This window comes from Rana temporaria, chromosome 4 (genome assembly GCF_905171775.1).
Source record: "Rana temporaria chromosome 4, aRanTem1.1, whole genome shotgun sequence".
Taxonomy (NCBI): Eukaryota; Metazoa; Chordata; class Amphibia; order Anura; family Ranidae; genus Rana; species Rana temporaria.
Genome location: NC_053492.1, coordinates 97,712,796 through 97,736,000, shown reverse-complemented (window position 1 = coordinate 97,736,000; position 23,205 = coordinate 97,712,796). Strand labels below are relative to the sequence as shown.

Below are 23,205 nucleotides of genomic sequence, written 5' to 3'. Positions count from 1 at the left end.
TGATCCTTGGGATCACCGCTCTTCACTGCTTCATAAACGGACACCATTATTTGGTAGCACACCCCTTGAAAAAAAATAACTGAAATCAATCGCTTCCTGTAACCATCAATGAGTTTCTTACACCTCTCTACTGGAATTTTGAACCACTCTTTTTTCACCAACTGCTCCAGGTCTCTCAGATTGGAAGGGTTACTTTTTCCAACTGCTATTTTGAGATCTCTCCACGGGTGCTCTATGGGATTTAGATGTGCTCATTTCTGGCCAGTTCAGTACTCTCCAGCGCTTTGTCTTAAACCATTTCTGAGTGCTTTTTGATATGTGCTTTGGATCATTGTCCTGCTGTAGGACCCATGACCTCTGACAGAAACTCAACTTTCTGACCCTGTGCCCTGCATTGCACCCCAGAATTTTTGGATTGTCTTCAGATTTCATAATGCCATGCACATGGTCAAGACATCCAGTGTCTGAAGCAGCAAAGCAACCCCAAAACATCAGTGAACCTCCACAATTTTTTCGACTGTAGGGACCATATTCTTGACTCTAAAGGCCTCATTTCTTTTCAGTATAATGTTGGGCTTAACCAAAAAGCTGTAATTTTGTTTCATCTGTCCATAGCACATTCTCCAAAAAGGATTTTTGCTTCCTCAGGTAAGTTTTTGCAAACTCTTTGATACATTTTTCTCTTTAGACCACATCCAGGGAGATTAGCTACAGTGCCATGGGCTATAACCTTCTTGACAATGTTGCGCACAGTGGACACAGGAACAAGATATCTGGAGATGGACTTGCTTTTCCACAATTTTTGTTCTCGAATCCTCAGACACTTCTTTGCTGCTCTTTCTCTACTCTATGCTCCGTGTGGCACACAGAGACACACAACAGAAAGGTTGGGTCAATGTTTCACTGTTTTAACTGGTTGCCGGTGTGATTTCTATATTGTCAGCACCCGTTAATTGATATGGGTGAGTTTAATTACAAATTATAGGAGCATTACAACTTGGAATGCATTTAATTCTAGCAATTTTGAGAAGGGGACAATAATTTTGTCCAGTCCATTTTTGGAGTTTTGCATGGAATGTGTCAAATTTGGCTTTTTGTTTCTCCACTTTTTTGTGCTATACCAATAAAATAAATAAACATGAGAATGCCTAAACATTTGTAACTGCAACAATTTTCTGGGCAAAGTGGTGCATTGTTGACAGAACTGTAGGGGTGCCAATATTTTTGCCCATAACTGTATATACTTCTGGAGCTGGACATATGATTTTTGATCCTATCCAATGATCATCTTTATGATATGCACAAGTTTGGATTAAAGCTTTCTATAATCTGCAAGATGTCATGTGAGTTATTGTCTGCTTATCCATGCAAGCTGCTGGGAACTATTATACTCTTAGGGGGAGAATACACAGTGAAGCCTTTTCACTCCTGTGGCACAAAACAGATCCCACTTGGGGTGCCACATTAGGGGAGGGGCTTGAGCGTTGTTTGTATATCATTAGTTTACGTTCTCCACCTTCTGTTTGAATTATATGAAAGCTGTTAGTAGATACATATAGCTAATGTCATAATGTGTGCTCAACAACGCCCTTGTGCGACGTACAATACTTAATTGTACTTTGTAACCTTTTATTCAAAATTCAATAAAACTTTCGAAACAGAGTTATTGTCTGCTAACTAAACTGTGACTGTAAGTTACAGCTATCTCATCACAAATGAATCATTTATAGAGATTGCACTTTTAGAGCTTAGATTTGGAAGGCAGAACCAAAGCTGTGACAGTTTGTCTGACAATGGTTCATTTGCTTTTATATTATACCCAACTGATCTTGATAGTGTCCTTTTCAGGACAGAGAAGGCATTATTCTGATATAATATTTTAAGATATAATTTAGCTGGATGAAAAAATTAGGCCAAAAACCAACAAAAACCATGGGGTATATTGGTTTCAAAGTAATGAAAAATATAAAGGGATCATTTATTTTCCACTGGTATAAAGTACCTTAGAAATTTAAAAACTAGGTTAAGGACCAGTACATGGGAAAGTTGTTTTTTTGCTACGTGTCTGCTAATAATTGGCTGGTGTATGGACCCCCAGTGACTTTCAAGGCTGACACAGTGATTACATAACTAAGAAGCAGAGAGGCTGGATCGGGGCTATTACTACGACCATAGTTGTCTACTCCAGGACTTAAGGGGCAAACTTGAAAGCACACATGAAGTGACATAGACCTACGGCACAGGTGGCACAGGTAACACACTGTCTATAATATTCACAACCTTTTACAGCATATACCCCACGCAGCACCGCTCTAACTGTGAGAACCTCTGTTTATAGTAGTTGATTACTGGTACCTCTACACCAGGTGCTCAGGTTTAGATGACCTTCCACTCGTCACCAACACAGGATAAGGATATATAGAAAGAAACCACACTCTGGAATCCATCCAATTTCTTTATTCGATTATCACCAAGTACAAGGTAACTGCTACCTTTTACAGCACAGACCAACAAACAAGAGAAAAGAGAGATTATTTTATGCTTCTTGACCTAAGATGAGTCTTTTGACTCCTCTCATCATTCCAAGTGAGACTTCATATTCTGCATTTAAACACGAATGTCAAGATGTGGACAGATGAGGGAAATTAAATCTAAAATATGTTATCACCGTTTATACATTTTTAGGCTTGATGCTGCCCCTCCCTCTTTACAGCGCTGTCCAAGAGATGCATTATAGTAGATACAACTAAACATTTTCTTTTTCTTATTTGTGGTACAAACATTTTTTTTCAGAGAACAGTAAAATTTTGTCATGTACCACAACATTTACTGAGTAAATTATAATGTTTTATTCAGTCATGAAAGTTGAATAAAAACATAATATTTTACTCACTACATTTTACTGCAAAATATAATGTTTTTTTTTTTTGTCAAGTTCTTGATGTTAATGAAATCATTGTAATTTACTCAATGTGTAATGATTTGCAATATTGTAAGGGAGTACAAAACTGCTAAATAGAATTAGATTTTTTTAAGATAAATACCAGTTTAAACAGAGTGATTTAAAATTCAAAAGTGCTGGGTCTTCTATAGTAAAATAAGGTTTGAAGGAATGGATGCATTTATCATGGCATACAGTAAAACGTAAACCTGCATTATAGGTATATATATTTGTGTTATTGTTATCTGGAGCTTTGGTCTATTAGCTGCTCAGCCCTTCTTTACCTGACCACAATATTCTACCACTATAATCACAGATTCTTCCTTATACTGTATGTCCTACACTTGATTCATTTTCATTTAACAGTGCAAATGGCCAGCTTTAAAAAACATTGGGGGTTATTTACTAAAACTGGAGAATGCAAAATCTGGTGCCGCTCTGCATAAAAAACAATCAGCTTCCAGGTTTGATTGTCAAAGCTTAACTGAACAAGCTGAAGTTGGAAGCTGATTGGCTACCATTCACAGCTGCACTAAATGTTGAGTGCACCAGTTTTAGCAAATCTCCCCCAATGTTTCTCCCTTTCCATATATATTATGTAATAAATTGTAGAAACAGATGAAAAATAAATATCAAAACAACTAAACTCATTTTTTGTTACAATATGGGCTATAGTTTGTGGGAAATTAATACAGGGTGAAAGTTGGGGCATTCCCTTTGCTTCAACTTGAGTAAATACATATATTTTCAAACCCCAATATTTTTTTACACACAACGCCCCTTAAGAAGGTCTAAATTCTAACTGTAATAGGTCCAAAATTCTATGTTCCCCCATTCCAGAATCTGCTTTTTATTTGCTGCTGAGATAGGATTTAAAGGTTCGTAAGGAAAGATGAAAGATGAAGTCCTCTCAACAGAGGCAATCCAATCCTAGTGTGCAGTCTGCAGCACAGGTACCAAGTCTCAGTGTGTCTTCCCACCCTAAATGCAACATATACGAGGGAAGAGCTGGCTAGCTATGACTAAGGCTCATGCCGAAATGCGTCAGCTGTTTGCTTTTTAATGCTCAAATTTAGCCAATAAATGTTTGCATCAAGGACTTTGACGTTGCCGGCTCTTCTCTCATATAGAGGCTTTAAAGGTACAAAGTCTTTAGAACCACATAAAAATGATATGATAGGCACTTGGATGGAGAGAGGGACCACATGTGGCTTAGTTACAGTTAAAGATAAAATTCCCTTTAACAGTAATATATGTTGTTTTGTCTACACAGTACAAATGGTTTCACAGAGCTGGGCACTGGAGCCTGAGATCCAAGATTTCAGCAATGGGTGAATTTAGTTTTATGGTGTCATCCATTCACATAGACTGTGCTCAGCTTTTTCATAAAAGTGGGTAAATCCATAAAGATTTGGATCAAACTGTATTTATATAAATAGGAGTTGTTTTCAGAATGGCTGCTATGTTTTAATATACTTTACACATTAATATTTACTTTTTTTATTTATTATAGGTACTGTACTTATATAGCGGCATCAATTTTACATACATATTATACATTCACATCAGTCTCTGCCCTCAAACAAGAATACAGGCAAAACCATTCAATGGGAATGATTGTTCAAGTGACAGCCATTTTTTTTTAGAGAGATTTCCGCTAACTTTTTTTTTTTTCGTTTTAAAAACTGGGAGGAAAGGAAAATCTCCATAGACAAAATAAATACATGTGTCCAGGGTTGTATGCCTGTATGCATACATGTGTTTTTGCAAGTGCTTTTGTATGAAAACATATAGCCACTTATAGCCATGGACTTTTATAGGTGGCAGTACCTGTGGGCTCCCTGGCAGGGAAATGCTCTGAATAGTGAGTAAGCACTACAGCACCCCTCCTGTAGTTAGTGACACAGTCTATTAAACAAACCAGTAAATAGAGAGTGGTACCCTTCACTTTATTGCCAATAATGTGGGAAGTTGTATATACTATTTTTACTGAAGAAATGCAAAGAACTGGACTGTTATGTTGAGTTAAATCATTCAAGTAAAGTTGTAAGCAACACGATTCCTTGCCCTCATCCCTGTGTACTGCCAGAGAAACTGTATTAAGTGAATGTCATGGGGTTAAGCTACAGTGAGAAGAATAATTAATGTGTTAATGATTGTGCAAGCCTTATTGGCTCGGGAGTGGGTGGTAGTTAGGGGAAAAGAGTCACCTTCCTGGTGGTGAAAGGGGATCTCCACAGGTACCAGGTGACCCGGATGCCCATGTAGCATTCGCCCCAGGTGTTTGGTGCCTGAACCCTAACCTGGCACATGAGAGTGTAGGCCTACAAGTCAAGAGTGCTGGGCATTAAAGGGTGAATGGGTGCTGTGACATGGAGGATGTCTCAGAATGGCCTTGAGCCTGCATCTACAAAGTATGAGTTTGGGTACCAGAATCAATAGGTGGCCCTGAAGCTCTGTCTGCAGGTGGGTGGTCAGCTGCATGTGCTGTTCTTGTGTACTGGAAAGAAACAGCCTCATTGCAAACTTGACAGAGATTCTAACCCTTTCCCACTCTATACTAAACTTAAAACTAAACTAAAATATTTAAGCTTTAGAAACACATTCACATATTTACATACAGTAATAGCCCAGTTCTCAGGAAGTTACACCATTGTGATGGTTTTTCTAAGAGAGGGCAGAGACGTGGCTATTATCTTTGGGGTATACTAAAGAAACAGTCCAGAGGTTTATTAACCTGCCTGGCGGTCTTCCCGAGTCTGACTCGGGGTTAGATTTTCCTGCTGCGAGCGGAAACCCCGAGTCAGACTCGGGCTTGCCTCGCTAGATCCACAGGCACAAGTTACTTACCTTGTCCCTGGATCCAGCGATGCCACCGCGCTGTGTGAGCGAGCAGGACCTCGCTCGATTCACACAGTGCCTCCGTGTGACGCCGATCTCCGTTCCCTGCGACGTTACGACGCACGGGGACGGAGAACGGCGCCAAATTCAAAAAAGTAAACAAACACATTACATACAGTATACTGTAATCTTATAGATTACAGTACTGTATGTAAAAAAAACACACCCCCCCTGTCCCTAGTGGTCTGTCCTGTGTCATGCATGTCATTTTATATAATAAAAACGTTTCTTTCTGCCTGCAAACTGTAGATTGTCCATAGCAACCAAAAGTGTCCCTTTATGTCAAAAATAGTTTTAGATCAGCTAAAAAACAGCGATAATAAATTATAATCACTTGCAGAATTGTGCGATAGCGATTTGTGGGGAAATTCGTCATAAAAAAAAAAAAATAATGACAGCAACAATTCTGCAACTGAGCAAATTTCAGTGATTTTGATTTGATTACATTATTGAATAATTTTTATTATAATTATATTATTATTTGTTATAATTATTTATAATTATTTATTATATTATAATTTATAATTTTGTTTTTAAAAAAATGTCATACCTGGGATGCCTATTAGAATCTTGTTTGGTCAGATTTAAGTGAGTTATTTCTAAAAATTACAGACCTACAATATAAAACGCCAAATTTCCTTGCAAATAATGGTACCGCTTTTAGCATGTTTTTTCTGACAGAATCATACCGCCAGGGAGGTTAATAGTATAGTTATATACAAAATCTTTCTTTCTTTCTTTTTTGGACAGTGTGGTGAGGGATTATTAATCCTTTCAGGCCATATTGTTGTGTCCCCATAAGCAAGATTCAACCACTTTGTTTGACTTAGTAACTACTTAGACTGAAAGTAAGGGTAAATCAAAAAAATGTAGTTGTTTCCAGAACAGTAAAAATAGGGGCTATGTGGTTTATTTACTAAAGCTGGAGAGTGCAAAATGAGTCACACTTCTGCAAAGAAACCAATCAGCTTCTAAAATTAGCTTGTTCAGTTAAGCTTTGGCAATAAAACCTGGAAGCTGATTGGTTTCTATGCAGAAATGTGACTGATTTTGCACTCTAGCTTTAGTATACAAACCCCTATGTTCAGTAATGTATTTAGGTTTTGTGCTGCCCTAGGCCCGACTAAACTTGTGCACCCCCTAATTTAAGTATGACCCATTCATTCCCGTCAAGGCCGCACTCCTTTCTGTTTAAGACCTGCCCTGACATTTTTGAATGGGGACACTACTTCCGAGGGGGGCAATGGATTCCCTTAATTTGCATAGATTTCCTCTCACTTCCTGTTTGGCTATGGGGCAGGAAGTGAAATCTCTGCAATGTGACAGGGATGGTAAAAAATAAACTGATAGGTGCTATAACCTTCCCTTACTCCAAAATGAAAAAAAAAAAGTGTTGCCTATAGTTCTACTTTAAGCACAATTTTCTGATAATTTAATGGAGAGGACTAAGAAGATAAAACCATGCCAATGGTGCAGCAGAAAACATATAGCACAGTGAGGTAGGTGACCCCCCCCCCCCCCACAGTCACGGAATGCAGGCTGCCCGCATACCAGAAGCAGTGCGGCCGCATTATGGGTGGCGCTAGACTAATTTGCCTCTCAGCCCAGTCCGCCCCATAAGACTGGCGCTACACTAACATTGTAGCTCAAGCCAGTGGGGACTCCTTCTGTGCTGCCCCCCTGCAAAGTGCTGCCCTAGGCCTGGGCCTTGTTGGCCTTGGTCAGGATACAGCGTTGCTATGCTCTTTTGGGAACACTCATTCAAGTGACAACTGTGTAAGGCCGCGTACACGCGGTCGGACAAAACCGATGAGAATGGAACGAGGTTCAGTTTCATCGGTCCAAACCGACGGTGTGTATAGCCCATCGGTCTGTTGTCCTTCGGTCCAAAATTTTAAAACATGCTTCAAAATCAAACCGATGGCCCGCTGCCTGATCGGTCCAAACCGATGGTTAGTACAGAAAGCATCGGTTCAAAACCCGGGCATGCTCAGAATCAAGTCGACGCATGCTTGGAAGCATTGAACTTCGTTTTATTCAGCACGTTGTGTGTTTGACGTCACCGCGTTCTGACCCGATCGGTTTTTGGAACGATGGTGTGTACGCACATCAGACCATCAGGCCACTTCAGCGGTGAACCGATGGAAATGGTCTCATCGGTTTGGAACGACCGTGTGTACGCGGCCTAAGTTGAGCTGAGCATGATATTGGCTTTTTTAAATGGCTTGCATTCAATTTCATATTTTACCCTAATATTGTATATCTGAAAGACTACATTCAAAGGCTTTATAGTTCTTTGCCAAGCTTTAAAAAGAGAGAAAATGTATTTGTATTTAGTGCACTCTGGCTAGTTCAGGTTACTCTGACCTGAGCAGATGTCTGACTGCTTTTCACATATGCCCTTCTTCACATTAAACAGATATATTTTGTATTATTAGACATTATGCAGGACCAAAAATAAATTGCGACATTGTAGCTTAAACTGTTCTGCTTGGATAATGGGTAGAAGATAATGAGAGCACTGACAGACAAAAGGTCGCTAGCACTGGGGGTAGTCTTCGTTATGACTGTGCTTGTAGCCAGTGCTTCAATCTCCTTGCTCAACAATAAAGTTTGTCCTCATAAAGTATTTGCAGCTAGGCTAAATGTAGAACTTCAGAAGACTTTAACCATGTTTTGTCCGTGGAGCTATTAATTGCACAGCATACGGCAGCTTCTAGTGTCTCTGCATCTTTACAATATAATTGCTTCATTAATTGCCTTCATTCTATGAGCTACTGCCTAGAAGAATCACTAATGCTGCAACTTCATTTCTGATTCTGGAAAAGAAAACATTCAGATTTGCGACATGGTTTCTCTACTTCCCTGTGGTCCATTGTATAATGGAAGCTTCTGAGATACTCATTAGTATGTCAGGAGTCAGGACAGATATGGGTAACCTTGGACATCAACAGGCACCCTTGTCTAATGTATTTTGGGGGGAACTGTGCATATGATAGGTCTAGGTTTTAAGCTGATAGATTTGTTTTCCTTAACCGATTAAGCCCCGGACCATTTGGCTGGCCAAAGACCAAAGCACTTTTTGCGATTCGGCACTGCATCGCTTTACCTGACAATTGCGCGGTTGTGCGATGTGGCTCCCAAACAAAATGTACATCCTTTTTTTCCCACAAATAGAGCTTTCTTTTGGTGGTATTTGATCTCCTCTGCGGTTTCTATTTTTTCTGCTATAAACAAAAATAGAGCGACAATTTTGAAAAAAGCAACATATTGTACTTTTTGCTATAATAAATATCCCTATTAAAAAAAAACATTTTTTTTTTCTCAGTTTAGGCCGATATATATTCTTCTACATATTTTTGGGGCAAAAAAATGCAATAAGCATTGGCAGTGAATGGAGTTAACCGCTAGGTGGCGCTGAAGGGGTTAAGTGTGTCCCAGGGAGTGGTTCTAACTCTTAGGGGGAGGAGCTACCAGTGACACATCACTGATCACTGTTCCCGATCACAGGGAACAGTAGATCACTGACTTGTCACTAGAGAGAACAGGGGAATGCCTTGTTTACAAAGTCATCCCCCTGTTCTGCCTTTGCCGACCGCAATTACGTGCCACCCGGGAACATCGAGTTCCTGCTGGGCAGCAAATTTAAAGGGATGTACAGGTACGCCCATTTGCCTGCCTGTGCCACTGTGTCAACGTATATCGTCATGCACTGGTCGGCAAGTGGTTAAAGGGGTTGTAAAGGTACAATTTCTTTCCTAAATAGCTTCCTTTACCTTAGTGCAGTCCTCCTTCACTTACCTCATTATTCGATTTTCCTTTTAAAGTCCTTATTTCATCTGAGAAATCCTCACTTCCTGTTCTTCTATCTGTAGCTCCACACAGTAATGCAAGGCTTTCTCCCTGGTGTGGAGTGTCGTGCTCGCCCCCTCCCTTGGACTACAGGAGAGTCAGGACGCCCACTAACACACAGCTCCTTTCTCCATCTGCAACGTAGAGCGCGTCCTGACTCTTCCGTAGTCCAAGGGAGGGGGTGAGCATGACACTCCACACCAGGGAGAAAGCCTTGCATTACTGTGTGTAGTTACAGACAGAAGAACAGGAAGTGAGGATTTCTCAGAAGCAATAAGGACATTTAAAGGGGTTGTAAAGGAAAATAATTGTTTTCATAATAAGCATCCTTCACCCGCAGACATTCCTCTTTTCACTTCCTCGTTGTTCGTTTTTGCTCAGAAGTTGCTCTATTTCTTCTCTGTTCTGTTCACTTCCTGCTTGTGTGATTTTACTGACCACCGTGAAGGGAGGCTTTACTGCAGTGGTCAGTAACCTGCTCGCCCCCTCCTGGGAACTACATCTGTGTGGCAGGACACTCTCTACGTGTTAGAGACTTCAAGGAGGTGTGAATTACTGGGCGTGCCGCAATGCATACTGGGAAATGTAGTTTTTACATGAACGAGCGATGCAAACCAGGAAGTGAATGAGAGAACAGAAACTAGAACGCCGGAGGTGATATAGATGAAGGAATTTAATAGGTATTTACTCGTTTTTTAACAGAATCATTACACTATTCTGTCTGTCTACCTTGCAGACCTTAATTTTAGGGAAAAAAAATGTTTTCCTTTACAACTCCTTTAAAAGCAAAATGGAAGGACGAGGTAAGTAAAGGAGGACTGCACTAAGGTAAAGGAAGCTATTTAGGAAAAAAACAATTGTACCTTTACAACCCCTTTAAACAGAAGAACAAAACACTTTCCTGTTAAACAAGGTGAGAAGAGGAGGAGATTTTGTGGTCCAAATTAGAAGTGTAGCCTAGGGTTCCAACACTGCTCCTTTATAGGGCAGGGGTGTGTTACTGGCTGGATCACCAGGAAAAAAGAAACAAAAAGAGAAAACATCACCAGGAAAAAAGAAAAAAAAAAAAGAGAAAACATCACACCACAGCTAAGGATGAGTATGCTGCAATACATTCATTTGCTCTTGGGTTTAGATACAGTATACTATAAGCCTTTTGAAAATTAAATTAGTGACCTTGTTTTTCATATCCTGTTCTTTTTTTTTTTTTTTTATTGTGTCACAGGTACAGTGAAAAGACAACTTCTCAGAAGAATCAATCAATATTAAGTGTATAAGCCACAACCAAAACTTCATACTATATTGCAAAAGACCGAGGCAAGCAGTAAATGCAATAAGAAAAACAAAACAATTGTACCTACATGTCTAGAACCCTTCATTCAGGTTGTGCTGAAGGCAAGCTTGTTTGAGGGAGGATATCCCCAAATTACCAGAAAGACTATCACGTCGTAGAAGGAAGTTTAAAACGGGGTAAATAACACATGTCTGTGCACGCCATGTTTTTTTTTTTTTTTTAAATAGAAAAAAACGGGAGGAGGAGATGTTGGGGGAAAGCTAGGGAGGTTGGTAGGGGATGGAGGGGTCACCCCCAGGGAACAGAGGACAACTGCATCAGTCAAGCTGTGGAGACCACTGACAATGAATCTTAATTAAGTGTATGGGAGGAATTTGTCAGAGAAGCGGAAGAGGTCACAATAAAACCATCTGGACTCCTTCTGACTTATCCCATAAAGCAAAGATCAGATCTTCCATTTGTTCAATGTCTTTCACTCTTGTGAGCCATTGGGTCACTGTTGGTGTGGACTGTTGCTTCCATAGAGGTGGAATGCAAGCCCGTGCAGCATTAAAGCGGGAGTTCACCCGAATTTTTTTTTTAACATTAGATTGATGCTCCTTTTGTCAAGGGGAATCGGGTAGTTTTTTTAAAATCGAAGCAGTACTTACAGTTTTAGAGAGCCATCTTCTCCGCCGCTTCCGGGTATGGTCTTCGGGACTGGGCGTTCCTATTTGATTGACAGGCTTCCGATAGGCTTCCGACGGTCACATACATCGCGTCACGAGTAGCCGAAAGAAGCTGAACGTCGGTGCGGCTCTATACGGCGCCTGCGCACCGACGTTCGGCTACTTTCGGAAAATCGTGACGCGATGTATGCGACCGTCGGAAGCCTGTCAATCAAGGAGGAACGCCCAGTCCCGCAGCCCATACCCGGAAGCGGCGGAGAAGATGCATGTCTAAAACGGTAAGTACAGCTTCGATTGTAAAAAAAAACACCCGATTCCCCTTGACAAAACGAGCCTCAATCTAATGTTAAAAAAAAAGGTTTTTGGGTGAACCTCCACTTTAAGGAGATGTTTAAATAGAGATCTGTGATAATGTTTCCTTGACAAAGGGGTGAGGTTAAGTAGGACCGCAGCTAGGTTATCTTGTAAAGAAATGTCTGTGAATTTATGTATGAGCATGTGCACTGGTTGCCAGAAAGTTGTAAGCGTAGGACACATCGTTCAGTTTGACGAGGGAATAGCTTTCGTATCCTGTTTTTGAGTTACTAAACCTAGGACCCTGCATTCAATATATTTGGTCCCCCACAGTGCACAGAACATGCAATTATTTTAGTAAATATAAACTGCTAAATACCTTTTCTCATCAGCAGTATACAGCAGTCTTATGACTTCTATCAGTGTCTGGTTAAAGCTTATAGGAGGAGTTTTCATTCTACTCTGACTGTCCTATGAGGCTGCAGGACCCCTGACCCTCTGTCTGGACAGTGCTGATCACATGCAAGCTCCCAAATACAGAGTGCTCCCAAGACTCTGTATTATCAGGAGATGGATTGGGGACTGTGGAAGAAAGGGAGGATCATAGAAGACAGGATCAAACAGCCTTTTGACACAATGCTCAGGATTAAAGAGTAAGTAAACCCTCTGAAAGTTTTCTTTAAAAAAAACCTGCAAGAGAAAGGCATAATGAGCTAGTATGCAAGTATGAATTACTTACCTGAGTACGAAGCCCCCGCAGTGACCCTCGTTCCTCTCCTCCGGCACCGCCATGATACCTGGAGTGACTTCCGGGTATCACTGCTCCTGCGATGTGACTGCCGGAGCAGCGATAATGTCACTACTGCGCATGCGCGTGGGAGCCATCAGGGACGGCACGGTCTCATTCATTAATGGCATGCTCAGACATCGGTGCAGCCTTTTCTGCAAATATCTCCTTAACCGTGTTGGTTACAGAGATATTTCTTGCACCTACAGGTAAGCCTTAATCTAGGCTTACCTGTAGGGCCAAATGGTCTGTAAGGGTTTACAACCACTTTAACAAGCATGCTTTACTGTATATACAGACTGATTTTACTGTTGTGGGTTTAGTAACACTTCAACATATCTTTTGAATAGCTCTGAATCTCAGCCTAAAACAATACATACTGTGGGTTTCATAGTTTCTAAACCCAAGCCAGTCTAGCACCAGTTCTTACAGGGGCTGTGGGTAGAGAGAATGAGCAGAGTGATCTTTTCATGTCTGCTCTGCTGACACAAGCTACCGTAATAATAATTAGATTTCCTTGTAAATAAAATCTCATTGAGACCTGTGCTGAGCTGCATATTACAGACACTCACAAGATTATGGTCCCTTGCAGCGACAGAGGCATTGCTGCATCTGTGAATGACCACATTCATCACTATGGAAAAAAAACAACTGTCACACAAGTAGCTCACTGTTCATCAATCAGTACAAACCAATAATATACATATAAATGCTTTAAACGTGTCCATTTTTTTTTTTATAGTGGGTCAAACATGGCAGTTTTAAATAACTGATAAACTTCATATAAGGTGGTGAGCAGTAAAATCAATTTACGTTTTGAATATGTAAATGAGCTAGATACGCCGATTCACGAACGTACTTGCGCCCGTCGCTGTAATCTACGTCGTTTACGGAAGACGTTTTTTCGGCGTAAAGTTAAACCACCAAAAAGCTGGTCTAAGTCGTTTAGGGTATGGACATCGGAAGTGCCGTCGGATTTTACGTTGTTTACGTAAGTCGTACGTGAATGGGGCTGGGCGTAAGTTAGGTTCACGTCGTACGCATTGAGCCGTCGTATCGTAGGGAGTATTTGCGACGTGATTCTGAGCATGCGCGCGCATTCGCGCAGTTCGTTCGGCCATGCATTCACATGGGGTCACGATTCATTTGAATACAACAGGCCCACTGCCTTGCTACTTTGAATTAGACGTGCTTACTACTGAATGCTGCATCCTGCGGCTTGTTGAGTTAAGGAGAGCAGTGAGCGGAGAAAGACTTCTGAAGGTGAAGTGGTTGTTGATATTTTGCTGTGTGATAAGAAAATCAAAAAGACTATTGTTTTCTGCTGGAAGACCAGCAGTGTCTGCCCAGCAGTAGGCTGTGCCAGACTCCATAGGTAGGTTCCTGTGTTGTGAAGGTAGACGGCCCAAGTGGCCAGGGTTTATTTTATGTTTTGTTTATGCTGTTTGGATGCTTGCACTTGTTTCCAGCAATATGGAAGAATAAACCATAACCCTTGTTTTTTCAACCACCCACGGCTTCCTCTCTGTATAATTCAGTGGGTAATGAACCCACTCAGGAGGTCACACCCCCCGCTACCGAGCTAACCCTTACACTATTCACAAATGTTTTGTCTTTCTATTTCAAACTGATTGGGTCGTTTTACAAGATGATCATTTTCACCACTTTAATGTAAGATAAACATCCAACATAGAGACCCTTTGTAATAGCCCTGGCTTGTGTGCAGACCTGAGGCCCTGTACACACGAGGAGACATGTCCGATGAAATCGGTCCGTGGACCGTTTTCATCGGTCATGTCTCCTGGGATATTTTGGTCTGATGTGTGTACACACCATCAGACCAAAATCCCCACGGACAGAGAACGCGGTGACGTGGTGGTGATGGTGACACGGCGACGTGCGCAAACCAGGAAGTTCAATGCTTCCATGCATGCGTCAAATCAATTCGACGCATGCGTGGGATTTCGGTCCGCTGGTTAGACGTACTAACCAGCGGACATGTCCGACAGACAGGTTTCCAGCGGACAAGTTTCTAAGCATGCTAAGAAACTGTTGTCTGCTGGAAAACGGACCGCTGGAAAAATGTCCGCTGGAAAACGGTCCGATAGGCCATACACACGACCGAACATGTCAGAAAAAACTGGTCCACGGACCAGTTTCATCAGACATGTTCGGTCGTGTGTACGGGGCCTAAGAACCCCAAAATCTACCAAATAGCTGAAATATATGATACCTGCTTGATTTTTGTTTTTGCATTAACCACTAACTTGCCACAATCTGTAGGTTGCAAATCTGCAGCATAATTGGGCTGTAAGAAAGTTGTAGCTTTGAAATGGAAACCTATATCTATGTAAGCTCTTAGTTCTGAGAGTCATGTCCTAAATCAATGTTTAGGAACAATTTAAAGTGGTCATTTGACCACCATGTCAGCTCTATTGCAGGCAGGGGCGGATCCGGGGGGGGGGGGGGGCAACATGGCAATTGCCACCCCCGAGAAATTTGTGTTTGTTGCGGAATTCGCAGGCTTCGGGGAGTCTGAGCGGGCGGTAGTTGCAGAAATTGCGGGCGCTGGAGAGTCTGAGCGGGTGGTAGTTGCGGAATTTGCGGGCGCTGGAGAGAGTGGGCGGTCAGCTGGTCGGCTCTGTGGGTAGGGCAGCTGGCCAATCAACAAGCCGGCAGCCGGGGGGGGAAGCAGAGAGATGAGATCATCTCTCACCGCCCTTCGCCCGCCTTGCATCCCTGCAGTAACTTCCGCACTCACTGTGCAGGCAGCAGAGAGATTACATCATCTCTCTGCTGCCTGACACTGACAAGCAAAACACCACCTTAGCAAGTGACAAGTGACAATCCGCAACTTGTGGCAAGTGACAATTCGCAACATGTGGCAGGTGAAGTGGCAAGTGACAATACGCAACTTGTGGCAGGTGGCATGGCAAGTGAAAATCTGCAACATTTGGCAGGTGATGTGGCAAGTGACAATCCGCAACTTGTGGCAGGTGACGTGACAAGTGACAATCTGCATCTGGTGGCAGGCAAGTGACATTCCGCAACATGTGGCAGGTGACGTGACAAGTGACAATCCGCAACATGTGGCAGGTGATGTGGCAAGTGACAATCCGCAACTTGTGGAAAGTGAAAGTCCGCAACATGTGGTAGGTGGCGTGGCAAGTGACAATCCGCAACTTGTGGCAAGTGACAATCCGCAACTTGTGGCAGGTGGCATGGCAAGTGACAATCTACAACATGTGGCAGGTGATGTGGCAAGTGATAATCCGCAACTTGTGGCAGGAGACGTGGCAAGTGACAATCTGCATCTGGTGGCAGGCAAGTGACATTCCGCAACTTGTGGCAGGTGGCATGGCAAGTGACAATCTGCAACATGTGGCAGGTGATGTGACAAGTGACAATCCACAACTTGTGGCAGGTGACGTGGCAAGTAACAATCCGCAACATGTGGCAGGCGACGTGGCAAGTGACAATCTGCATCTGGTGGCAGGTGGCATGGCAAGCGACAATCTGCAACATGTGGCAGGTGACATGACAAGTGACAATCTGTATCTGGTGGCAGGCAAGTGACATTCTGCAACGTGTGGCAGGTGATGTGGCAAGTGACAATCTGCAATGTGTGGCAAGTGACAATCCGCAACGTGTGGCAGGTGACGTGGCAAGTGACAATCCGCAACATGTGGCAGGTGACGTGGCAAGTGGCAAACTGCATCGGGTGGCAGGTGATGTGGCATGTGAAACACTCGGGGCTCCCACTGATTCTGCATTATGGTGAGTTGAGCTATTTCATTTTATATTACCATATTTATCGGCGTATACCGCGCACTTTTTTGCCCTGCAAATTAGGGCAAAATCGTGGGTGCGCGATATACGCTGATACCCGTTTCCCGCGCTGTATTTGAACCACTGCGCCGGCATATACCAACGGTCACATGCTGTGTGTCCTGTACGTCCTTTACGCGAGAGGAGCCGAGCCTGCCCGACTATACCCGAGTGTACTGCGCTCGGTCTATGTCGGCGCAGTGGTTCAAACACAGCGCGGGAAGCGGGGATCGAGCGGGGAGGACATCATGATGGCCGCAGAAGGATGCCAGACCGGACGAGGCCGCCGATGGACGCGATGGACGACAGGCAGGACGCGATGGACGACGGGCAACACACCGACGGGGGGCATCCAAACTGTAAGTATTTTTTTTCCCAGGAATTTTCCTTAAAGTTCGGGGGGGTGCCCGCTATACGCCGGGGAGCGTTATAGCACAATAAATACGGTACATGTAATAATAGAAATAATGAATTTCAATCATCCTGATACCAAAACAACCATGGTGCCGTGATCATTGAAGCGCTAACACCAGCCATTTGATAAATTGCCCCTCAAAAAAAATATTTTCTGGTAGTGCCCCTCCCGAGACTAGACTCTGGATCCGCCCCTGATTGCAGGATGACAACATTGTTACTAATTGCATGGCTGAGGCTTAGAAAAAACGAGAAATGATGTTACTGGAAGAGAAGTGCTGTTTATAGCAGGATCTCCAGGTAAGAAAACTTTAGACATGATGCAAAACATACAAAAAAATAAAATATTTTGGGAATACATACACTTTAATATTTTTTGTTTCCTAGTCCTGTTATATATCACATAGACTCAAAGAGACATTTTCCCCACACCTATAGTCAATTGTTTTCTTTTTTATATACACAAACACACACACCTTTTAAAATAAAACAGCTGAATAATTTACTTTTAAGCATTTTTTTTCTATATATACATTTATTTTCTTACTGCCCATGTACACTTTTGCTACCTTAAAAAATATAAGCTTAACATTTTGTCTGGAAGGAACAATGCCAAAGGTTTTTATGATGTAAACCTAAAAAGCTGAATCAGGTCTAGGTAATGAGGTTATTAAACAATCTCTAGATTACAATGTTTTAGGCTAATACTCCTCCTGAATATATGTTGCACAATACACAATTTAATGTGGTCATTAGGCCCCTGGCATTGCTGCTATACGTGGGACAGCACTAGTCAGGCCGGCAGTTTTCGGGGATTCTGCATGCTTGCACTTTTCATTAAACGACCACATACTGCATGTTGTAACACTTATCATCAGTGACTTTGTAATTATCTGCAGTTTGAAGTCTAAATAGAGAAATGGTTTAATCCTCACAAATCTTCATTTACATATCAGAGACTCCAGTGGTGAGCTATCCCTGCCAGAATTTACAGTTCTATCCAACTAATGTAGATATTACCAAATACAATGACACTTCCCTGTCATTATGCACTTTTATACTGATAAGTAAGTACTTTTTTAACCCCTTATTTTATACTGGCTTTTCAAAATTACAAATCAAGGAATTTAGCAGTGAAATAAAAAGTTTAGTATAGTATAACTTCAGACTATTAGTAACTTCCTCCAACTAACTGCTGATATGAAAAAAAAAATATCACAATGCCCATTTTACTTGCCTAAAGCTAAGGTCATGTAGCAATCCTTCTCTCTTCTGTTTACTTCCTTGTCTCCTTCTTGGGTTGTCCACATCACTGCCTGCACTGCATGTGGACATCTCCTATTCATTGAGGTGGAACGTGCAGTGGCTGGGTTCTCTCTCATAGACTTCAGAGGAAGGAGAACTCATCGGGGCATTGAGGAGACCAGTGCTCAAAAAGATAACAAGCAGGTAAAAATGCCTGATCCCCAAGGCAGATCAAACTGTGACTTTGATCCATTACACTGCAGGATCTCTTAGAAAGAGGTGTTTGGAATCAAGACTCAGAAGTAAGGTAATTGAATCACAATGTATTGTTTAAATTACATTTTTTACCTAGAGTTGGGTTTTATTAGGTAAATATTTGTATGGAATTTTTACAAAAACAGGGTCAAATGAAGAAGAACAGGGGCCAAATATATTTGATTTAAAAAAAAGGGACAGTTGGAAGAAAGTAAAAGTGTTTTTAAATGCACAAAAATGTTACCTTTAAAGTTATAAAGGTAACATTTTTTTTATTATTGATACATAACAAATGTAGACAAGAAAAGAAGCTGCATTACAGAGTCAAAAAGAGTCAAAAGTATCAATAAGAAAGATACTGGGACATAACAGTGACCAGGTGAAAAAGACACACTAAAACGGACACAAAGCAGCACAATTTATAGTACAAGCACTGATTATCAACTTAAAGGGGCCTAAACCCATAAATTAGTACAAAGAGAGATGTTCAGGAAAATACAAGTCTGTCAAAGAAAATCCACTGCGTGTCAAGTAAAATGCCCTACTGAAAATACCAGGACATTACATAATGCAGAAAAAAAGACAAAAAAAGGAGTAAGAGAACGATATGAACAGAAAGAGGAAGCGACCATCACTTGGGTACAAGGTACAGAAGAAAAAAAATGAGAAAAATGATGGCATGCTTAATGAATTTGCATCATACTTGCGCAGGGGTCATGCTAATATTCTCTGTATTGGTCCAATTTTTTATGTCCTGCCGAAGCAAGGACCACAGACGCTTAACTGTATGCTCATGGTAGTCGATGCAACATCAGAGCTCAGACAGTTTCTAGTTGTGCATTAAACTCCCTAAGCAGTGTGAATGTACAGTACAAGGATGTTTATCTAAAAGTTATATTAAAGGTTCACGTTTAAAAAAATAAAAATAACAAACATGTTATACTTACCTCCACTGTGCAGTTGGTTTTGCACAGAGTGGCCCCGATCGTCCTCTTCTGGGGTCCCACGGCGGCTCTTGCGGCACCTCCCTGCAATAGTTAACCCCCTCTGGGAAGCTCTCTCCTTGCGGTCACGCTCCCATGTCGTACACTCGGCATACATAGCAGGCTCCGCTGTTATCAATCCATCCAATGAAGAGCCGAGAATCCGTGAAGAAAATGATGCGGGATCGGGCCCACGGAAGTTCGGGGCTCAGGTAAGTAAAACGGGGGCTCGGGGGGCAGCGGAGAGCACAAGGTGTTTTTTCACCCTAATGCATAGGATGCTTTAAGGTGAAAAAACACAAGGCTTTATTTACAACCCCTTTAAGAACACAATGCAATGCCATGCAAAAATATTAACTAGTTTTCCTGCATCCCAACAGAAGAAATTCCAACTAATTTTGGAAAAAGTGGGGTTGGGACCTTACCGTAAAAGGGTCCAACAAACTATCCCCAATGCACATGTCTCTGAAAAGTGGCTATGAGTGTTAATGGGTGCTGTAGCTGAAATCAAACGTAATCAGAGCAAGAGAATGTCATCTGCACATCAATGATCTCCAGAGCGGGTCCAAAGCTTTACTCAGTAATAACATTATTGTAAAAGAAACAATGTTTCAGAGCCTCGCAGGCAAATGGCCTGATGAAGGGGTTCTAAAATGTTTCTTCTGTTGCAATGATGTGATTGCTGAATAAAGCTTTGACCCGTCCTCAAGATCCTAGGTGTGCTGGTGACATTCTCTCGCTCACAGTAAGAGAGGGAGTTTGAGCATTATATTTGAATACCTAATATAGATCATGGCCAAGAGCGGTAGTGCTGCCAGAGATGACGCATGTTCTTCCAACCAGTTTCATCTAACGGGGGTCCTCATTCTTATTTCCCCTCTACAAGTCTTTTATTTGTGTTGGTGGAATAGTGTACTGTGTACTTACAATCACTGGACAGTAGGCCTAGAGGTGAGAAAGTTTCACAGGTGATTTCAGCATATGCATGGAATGCCATCTGCCTTTTCTAGCAATAATGATTTCTGAAGCTCTGTCCACGTAGCTCTTGACTGTATATTAAAGAGTCTGGTCAATATTCCTATCACACACGTTCCTGACAAATATGGCTCATAAAATGGTGGGTGCTGCAGCGATTACCAGTTGGGTTCTGGAAACATCTTCGCCAGCACACCATGGATCGACAACTTTCATCCAAACGTTTGTTTTAATGAAAGAGTTCACATCACAGAGATAAGTGCAAAGTTTTGGTGCCACGCAGGGCCCCTTCGTCAGGCATGTAAAGACGAAGAGGCCCTGCACGGCTCTGAAATGCTGCACTTATCTCTGTGACCTGATCTCTTTCATTAAAAGAAACCTTTGGACGGAAGTTGTCGAACCATGGTGTGCTGGCGAAGATGTACACTTGTATATTAAAGAGAGCTGGAAAACCTGACACATGCATGTATGGAAACTCCACAGTCAATTGTTGACAATATGTAAACACTGGGGGTTTGGAAGGTAAAATTTGTTATTTTTTTATGACTTTTTACATCACATTTGCAGTGCTCTAGTTAAGCTTGATAACATTGGTGCTAAGATGGAAATATATTAGGTAGGAGTGGAATTGTTGCCCTTTTGTTGAATTTTTTCATAAATGAAAATTGATTCCTCACTGGTTTCTAGTGACAATGGGTCCAACTTTGTTCTTGTTTTCTTTTCTCCAGAGTCAGGCTTGTTGTGGCATTTTCACTTAGCCCTGTACTTATGTACACATGACTCACAACATATTCATTTAAAGTCAAAGCCAGCTTAAAAGTAAACCTAGTAAAGTGATATAAGGAGATTAATAATTTTACTGCCGAATACATTGGGCCAACTCAACCCAGGGCCCTCAATCTATCAAGGTCTTTGAATGCAAGTCGTAACTGCTTTGAACACACATTTTGCACCCCTCACTGTGATGTGGGCCTCACCGGCCAGTAGTGATGAGTGACTAGCGAGGAGTGGTAGTTTAAAAGGGATGGACTAAAACTCTGAACTCCAAATCAAAATGCACATATTAAACGTATCTGTTTGGGGACTTCAAAGAAGCTTTGAAAGGAAATCATAGACGCTTGTCATTTCTGCTGTCACTTTAGAATAAATACAGATACACTTTGGGCCAAATTCATAAACGATGTACGCCGGCGTATCTCCAGATACACCGCTGTAATTTCAAATGTGCGCCGTCGCATCTTTACGCCGATTCACAAAGCGAGATACATCCAAAAACAAGGCTTCAGCCGTCCGACGTAACTTGCCTTCGCCGGCGTATCGTGGGAGCATAGTTACGCTGAACAGCGTCATATTTTACGTAGTTTGCGTAAGTCGTACGTGAATGGGGCTGGGCGTATGTTACGTTCACGTCGACAAAACATTGAGCCGACGTATCTTAGGGAGTATTTTCGACGTGACTCTGAGCATGCGAGCGCATGCACCGTTCGATCGGCCACTCATTTACATGGGGTCACGGCTCATTGTAATACAATACGCCCACTGCCTTGATAATTTGAATTAGGCGGGCTTACACCAGCCCATTTATGCTACGCCGCCGTAACTTAGAGCGCAAGTTCTTTATGAATACGGTATTCGCCTCTCTAAGTTACGGCGGCGTAGCGTATTTGAGATGCGCTACGCCAGCCTAAAAATACGCCAGTCTTTCTGAATCTGGCCCTGTATGTTTTGCCAGTATGCTCATACCTGCCCTGATCTGCCTAACAGTGCAAAAACCATACCTGCATTGTAGAACACTCAGATGGAGTTATGACTAACCAACTGCAACTAGGGAGGTTTAACGTAGGTTTACCAGATACAAGAGGACACGTATCACCCTTTCACAAGATTCACACACTACTCTATTAAAACAAAGACTGTTTTTTTATTCAATATGCTTCAGAGAAGTTCTTCAAGGCTAAAATTGATATTTCATCTACCAGCAGACACTACTGGGCTAAATAATTGATTGGCTTTTTATATCTCTTTGGTTGGTCAAATCTCCCTCTGGTGTCCATGATCTTTCCAGTCCTGCCATAAATCATTATTCACTTTCATCTAAAAACAAATGGAAACTTAGAAAGCGATCATGAGAGCCTCTCAGAATGGCAGTGACCTCAAGAGTTGGACACTTACATCTTACTTCTTGTTGCCATAGGCCCAGAAATCTAGGATGATAAAGTAAATCAATATCTACTCTGCTTTAAAATAGTCTAGCCCTTTTATGGATGTGGTTGAGAGCAATTCTTCCAGTTTTGGGTCATTTTTTCAAAAATCAAAGCTACAGAAAGAGGAGGATATACCAGTGTTTTCATTACAACCAAGAGAGAGCTTGAGAAATGAGTACAAAAAAAAGGAAAATTTATATCTAAAGTTAAACTTATTTTCTTTTTTGTTTTGGATTGAAAAGGGAATTGTTAAAACTCGTGTAGAGTTTTCATAGTTTGCTGTTTTTTCTTTACTTCACTTTCTTGTCTTGGAGACTTAACAGAAACTGAGTGGAAGTCATGATTCACAACAATCCCATGGATTCCAGATTTCTAACTACTAATGCTCTTTTTGCAAAGACCACGTCAAGAATAAAAGTCTAACATGGACCCATTCACACCACTGCATTTGTGTTAGCGAATATGTGTCAAAATGAATGGGATATCAATGCAATGTAAAAATAGGCATGGACTGACATGCACCATTTTTTGATCCAGCACACCAGAACTTATGGCATGTCTGAT

General features: G+C 41.8%; 1 protein-coding gene and 1 non-coding gene across 2 annotated transcripts in view; both read right to left on the bottom strand.

The window, feature by feature from the left end:
• MYT1L (myelin transcription factor 1 like) overlaps positions 1 to 23,205 on the bottom strand; it is a 639,239-nt gene that overhangs the window by 224,620 nt on the left and 391,414 nt on the right.
• LOC120938390 lies at positions 19,145 to 19,249 on the bottom strand. The gene has a single exon (XR_005749014.1). It is a non-coding gene; the product is annotated as a U6 spliceosomal RNA (small nuclear RNA).